A 6,559-nucleotide genomic window follows, 5' to 3' on the forward strand; every position below is an offset into this window, starting at 1 on the left:
TCTCGGCAGAAACTTTTTCTGAAAAGGCAAACGTCTGGCTCCTTCTCCCACAAGGAAGGTGCCAGCCCTGAAAGCTCTTGCTGGTCTTCACTATCCCTCTGCAGCCTATCCACAGGCACAACAGCACTGGGGATCTCTGCTTTCCCAGAGACTCAGCATGTCACGGTGCTCGCTCTCGGCAGAGCCTTTTTCTGAAAAGGCAAACGTCTGGCTCCTTCTCCCACAAGGAAGGTGCCAGCCCTGAAAGCTCTTGCAGGTCTTCACTATCCCTCTGCAGCCTATCTTTAGCCGCAACAGTACTGGGGATCTCTGCTTTCCCAGAGACTCAGCATGTCACGGTGCTCGTTCTCAGCAGAAACTTTTTCTGAAAAGGCAAACGTCTGGCTCCTTCTCCCACAAGGAATGTGCCAGCCCTGAAAGCTCTTGCTGGTCTTCACCGTCCCCCTGCAGCCTATCCACAGGCACAACAGCACAGGGGATCTCTGCTTTCCCAGAGAAGCAGCATGTCACGGTGCTCGTTCTCGGCAGAAACTTTTTCTCAAAAGGCAAACGTCTGGCTCCTTCTCCCACAAGGAAGGTGCCAGCCCTGAAAGCTCTTGCAGGTCTTCACTATCCCTCTGCAGCCTATCTTTAGCCGCAACAGCACTGGGGATCTCTGCTTTCCCAGAGACTCAGCATGTCACGGTGCTCGTTCTCGGCAGAAACTTTTTCTGAAAAGGCAAACGTCTGGCTCCTTCTCCCACAAGGAAGGTGCCAGCCCTGAAAGAACTTGCTCGTCTTCACCGTCCCCCTGCAGCCTATCCACAGGCACAACAGCACTGGGGATCTCTGCTTTCCCAGAGACTCAGCATCTCATGGTGCTCGCTCTCGGCAGAGACTTTTTCTGAAAAGGCAAACGTCTGGCTCCTTCTCCCACAAGGATGGTGCCAGCCCTGAAAGCTCTTGCAGGTCTTCACTATCCCTCTGCAGCCTATCTTTAGCCGCAACAGCACTGGGGATCTCTGCTTTCCCAGAGACTCAGCATGTCACGGTGCTCGTTCTCGGCAGAAACTTTTTCTCAAAAGGCAAACGTCTGGCTCCTTCTCCCACAAGGAAGGTGCCAGCCCTGAAAGCTCTTGCTGGTCTTCACCGTCCCCCTGCAGCCTATCCACAGGCACAACAGCACTGGGGATCTCTGCTTTCCCAGAGACTCAGCATGTCACGGTGCTCGTTCTCGGCAGAAACTTTTTCTCAAAAGGCAAACGTCTGGCTCCTTCTCCCACAAGGAAGGTGCCAGCCCTGAAAGCTCTTGCAGGTCTTCACTATCCCTCTGCAGCCTATCTTTAGCCGCAACAGCACTGGGGATCTCTGCTTTCCCAGAGACTCAGCATGTCACGGTGCTCGTTCTCGGCAGAAACTTTTTCTGAAAAGGCAAACGTCTGGCTCCTTCTCCCACAAGGAAGGTGCCAGCCCTAAAGCTCTTGCAGGTCTTCACTATCCCTCTGCAGCCTATCTTTAGCCGCAACAGCACTGGGGATCTCTGCTTTCCCAGAGACTCAGCATGTCACGGTGCTCGTTCTCGGCAGAAACTTTTTCTGAAAAGGCAAACGTCTGGCTCCTTCTCCCACAAGGAAGGTGCCAGCCCTGAAAGCTCTTGCTGGTCTTCACTATCCCTCTGCAGCCTATCCACAGGCACAACAGCACTGGGGATCTCTGCTTTCCCAGAGACTCAGCATGTCACGGTGCTCGCTCTCGGCAGAGCCTTTTTCTGAAAAGGCAAACGTCTGGCTCCTTCTCCCACAAGGAAGGTGCCAGCCCTGAAAGCTCTTGCAGGTCTTCACTATCCCTCTGCAGCCTATCTTTAGCCGCAACAGTACTGGGGATCTCTGCTTTCCCAGAGACTCAGCATGTCACGGTGCTCGTTCTCAGCAGAAACTTTTTCTGAAAAGGCAAACGTCTGGCTCCTTCTCCCACAAGGAATGTGCCAGCCCTGAAAGCTCTTGCTGGTCTTCACCGTCCCCCTGCAGCCTATCCACAGGCACAACAGCACTGGGGATCTCTGCTTTCCCAGAGAAGCAGCATGTCACGGTGCTCGTTCTCGGCAGAAACTTTTTCTCAAAAGGCAAACGTCTGGCTCCTTCTCCCACAAGGAAGGTGCCAGCCCTGAAAGCTCTTGCAGGTCTTCACTATCCCTCTGCAGCCTATCTTTAGCCGCAACAGCACTGGGGATCTCTGCTTTCCCAGAGACTCAGCATGTCACGGTGCTCGTTCTCGGCAGAAACTTTTTCTGAAAAGGCAAACGTCTGGCTCCTTCTCCCACAAGGAAGGTGCCAGCCCTGAAAGCTCTTGCTGGTCTTCACTATCCCTCTGCAGCCTATCCACAGGCACAACAGCACTGGGGATCTCTGCTTTCCCAGAGACTCAGCATCTCATGGTGCTCGCTCTCGGCAGAGACTTTTTCTGAAAAGGCAAACGTCTGGCTCCTTCTCCCACAAGGAAGGTGCCAGCCCTGAAAGCTCTTGCTGGTCTTCACCGTCCCCCTGCAGCCTATCCACAGGCACAACAGCACTGGGGATCTCTGCTTTCCCAGAGACTCAGCATCTCATGGTGCTCGCTCTCGGCAGAGACTTTTTCTGAAAAGGCAAACGTCTGGCTCCTTCTCCCACAAGGAAGGTGCCAGCCCTGAAAGCTCTTGCTGGTCTTCACCGTCCCCCTGCAGCCTATCCACAGGCACAACAGCACTGGGGATCTCTGCTTTCGCAGAGACTCAGCATGTCACGGTGCTCGTTCTCGGCAGAAACTTTTTCTCAAAAGGCAAACGTCTGGCTCCTTCTCCCACAAGGAAGGTGCCAGCCCTGAAAGCTCTTGCAGGTCTTCACTATCCCTCTGCAGCCTATCTTTAGCCGCAACAGCACTGGGGATCTCTGCTTTCCCAGAGACTCAGCATGTCACGGTGCTCGTTCTCGGCAGAAACTTTTTCTGAAAAGGCAAACGTCTGGCTCCTTCTCCCACAAGGAAGGTGCCAGCCCTGAAAGCTCTTGCTGGTCTTCACTATCCCTCTGCAGCCTATCCACAGGCACAACAGCACTGGGGATCTCTGCTTTCCCAGAGACTCAGCATCTCATGGTGCTCGCTCTCGGCAGAGACTTTTTCTGAAAAGGCAAACGTCTGGCTCCTTCTCCCACAAGGAAGGTGCCAGCCCTGAAAGCTCTTGCAGGTCTTCACCGTCCCCCTGCAGCCTATCCACAGGCACAACAGCACTGGGGATCTCTGCTTTCCCAGAGACTCAGCATGTCACGGTGCTCGCTCTCGGCAGAGCCTTTTTCTGAAAAGGCAAACGTCTGGCTCCTTCTCCCACAAGGAAGGTGCCAGCCCTGAAAGCTCTTGCTGGTCTTCACCGTCCCCCTGCAGCCTATCCACAGGCACAACAGCACTGGGGATCTCTGCTTTCCCAGAGACTCAGCATGTCACGGTGCTCGTTCTCGGCATAAACTTTTTCTCAAAAGGCAAACGTCTGGATCTTTCTCCCACAAGGAAGGTGCCAGCCCTGAAAGCTCTTGCAGGTCTTCACTATCCCTCTGCAGCCTATCCACAGGCACAACAGCACTGGGGATCTCTGCTTTCCCAGAGACTCAGCATGTCACGGTGCTCGTTCTCGGCAGAAACTTTTTCTGAAAAGGCAAACGTCTGGCTCCTTCTCCCACAAGGAAGGTGCCAGCCCTGAAAGCTCTTGCTGGTCTTCACTATCCCACTGCAGCCTATCTTTAGCCGCAACAGCACTGGGGATCTCTGCTTTCCCAGAGACTCAGCATGTCACGGTGCTCGTTCTCGGCAAAAACTTTTTCTGAAAAGGCAAACGTCTGGCTCCTTCTCCCACAAGGAAGGTGCCAGCCCTGAAAGATCTTGCTGGTCTTCACCGTCCCCCTGCAGCCTATCCACAGGCACAACAGCACTGGGGATCTCTGCTTTCCCAGAGACTCAGCATGTCACGGTGCTCGTTCTCGGCAGAAACTTTTTCTGAAAAGGCAAACGTCTGGCTCCTTCTCCCACAAGGAAGGTGCCAGCCCTGAAAGCTCTTGCAGGTCTTCACTATCCCTCTGCAGCCTATCTTTAGCCGCAACAGCACTGGGGATCTCTGCTTTCCCAGAGACTCAGCATGTCACGGTGCTCGTTCTCGGCAGAGCCTTTTTCTGAAAAGGCAATCGTCTGGCTCCTTCTCCCACAAGGAAGGTGCCAGCCCTGAAAGCTATTGCAGGTCTTCACTATCCCTCTGCAGCCTATCCACAGGCACAACAGCACTGGGGATCTCTGCTTTCCCAGAGACTCAGCATCTCATGGTGCTCGTTCTCGGCAGAAACTTTTTCTGAAAAGGCAAACGTCTGGCTCCTTCTCCCACAAGGAACGTGCCAGCCCTGAAAGATCTTGCTGGTCTTCACCGTCCCCCTGCAGCCTATCCACAGGCACAACAGCACTGGGGATCTCTGCTTTCCCAGAGACTCAGCATGTCTCGGTGCTCGTTCTCGGCAGAAACTTTTTCTCAAAAGGCAAACGTCTGGCTCCTTCTCCCACAAGGAAGGTGCCAGCCCTGAAAGCTCTTGCAGGTCTTCACTATCCCTCTGCAGCCTATCTTTAGCCGCAACAGCACTGGGGATCTCTGCTTTCCCAGAGACTCAGCATGTCACGGTGCTCGTTCTCGGCAGAGCCTTTTTCTGAAAAGGCAATCGTCTGGCTCCTTCTCCCACAAGGAAGGTGCCAGCCCTGAAAGCTATTGCAGGTCTTCACTATCCCTCTGCAGCCTATCCACAGGCACAACAGCACTGGGGATCTCTGCTTTCCCAGAGACTCAGCATCTCATGGTGCTCGTTCTCGGCAGAAACTTTTTCTGAAAAGGCAAACGTCTGGCTCCTTCTCCCACAAGGAAGGTGCCAGCCCTGAAAGCTCTTGCAGGTCTTCACTATCCCTCTGCAGCCTATCTTTAGCCGCAACAGCACTGGGGATCTCTGCTTTCCCAGAGACTCAGCATGTCACGGTGCTCGTTCTCGGCAAAAACTTTTTCTGAAAAGGCAAACGTCTGGCTCCTTCTCCCACAAGGAAGGTGCCAGCCCTGAAAGATCTTGCTGGTCTTCACCGTCCCCCTGCAGCCTATCCACAGGCACAACAGCACTGGGGATCTCTGCTTTCCCAGAGAAGCAGCATGTCACGGTGCTCGTTCTCGGCAGAAACTTTTTCTCAAAAGGCAAACGTCTGGCTCCTTCTCCCACAAGGAAGGTGCCAGCCCTGAAAGATCTTGCAGGTCTTCACTATCCCTCTGCAGCCTATCTTTAGCCGCAACAGCACTGGGGATCTCTGCTTTCGCAGAGACTCAGCATGTCACGGTGCTCGTTCTCGGCAGAAACTTTTTCTGAAAAGGCAAACGTCTGGCTCCTTCTCCCACAAGGAAGGTGCCAGCCCTGAAAGCTCTTGCTGGTCTTCACTATCCCTCTGCAGCCTATCCACAGGCACAACAGCACTGGGGATCTCTGCTTTCCCAGAGACTCAGCATGTCACGGTGCTCGCTCTCGGCAGAGCCTTTTTCTGAAAAGGCAAACGTCTGGCTCCTTCTCCCACAAGGAAGGTGCCAGCCCTGAAAGCTCTTGCAGGTCTTCACTATCCCTCTGCAGCCTATCTTTAGCCGCAACAGTACTGGGGATCTCTGCTTTCCCAGAGACTCAGCATGTCACGGTGCTCGTTCTCAGCAGAAACTTTTTCTGAAAAGGCAAACGTCTGGCTCCTTCTCCCACAAGGAATGTGCCAGCCCTGAAAGCTCTTGCTGGTCTTCACCGTCCCCCTGCAGCCTATCCACAGGCACAACAGCACTGGGGATCTCTGCTTTCCCAGAGAAGCAGCATGTCACGGTGCTCGTTCTCGGCAGAAACTTTTTCTCAAAAGGCAAACGTCTGGCTCCTTCTCCCACAAGGAAGGTGCCAGCCCTGAAAGCTCTTGCAGGTCTTCACTATCCCTCTGCAGCCTATCTTTAGCCGCAACAGCACTGGGGATCTCTGCTTTCCCAGAGACTCAGCATGTCACGGTGCTCGTTCTCGGCAGAAACTTTTTCTGAAAAGGCAAACGTCTGGCTCCTTCTCCCACAAGGAAGGTGCCAGCCCTGAAAGCTCTTGCTGGTCTTCACTATCCCTCTGCAGCCTATCCACAGGCACAACAGCACTGGGGATCTCTGCTTTCCCAGAGACTCAGCATCTCATGGTGCTCGCTCTCGGCAGAGACTTTTTCTGAAAAGGCAAACGTCTGGCTCCTTCTCCCACAAGGAAGGAGCCAGCCCTGAAAGCTCTTGCTGGTCTTCACCGTCCCCCTGCAGCCTATCCACAGGCACAACAGCACTGGGGATCTCTGCTTTCCCAGAGACTCAGCATCTCATGGTGCTCGCTCTCGGCAGAGACTTTTTCTGAAAAGGCAAACGTCTGGCTCCTTCTCCCACAAGGAAGGTGCCAGCCCTGAAAGCTCTTGCTGGTCTTCACCGTCCCCCTGCAGCCTATCCACAGGCACAACAGCACTGGGGATCTCTGCTTTCGCAGAGACTCAGCAT

The sequence above is a fragment of the Accipiter gentilis genome, unplaced genomic scaffold (assembly GCF_929443795.1).
Source record: "Accipiter gentilis unplaced genomic scaffold, bAccGen1.1, whole genome shotgun sequence".
NCBI classification, from domain to species: domain Eukaryota; kingdom Metazoa; phylum Chordata; class Aves; order Accipitriformes; family Accipitridae; genus Astur; species Astur gentilis.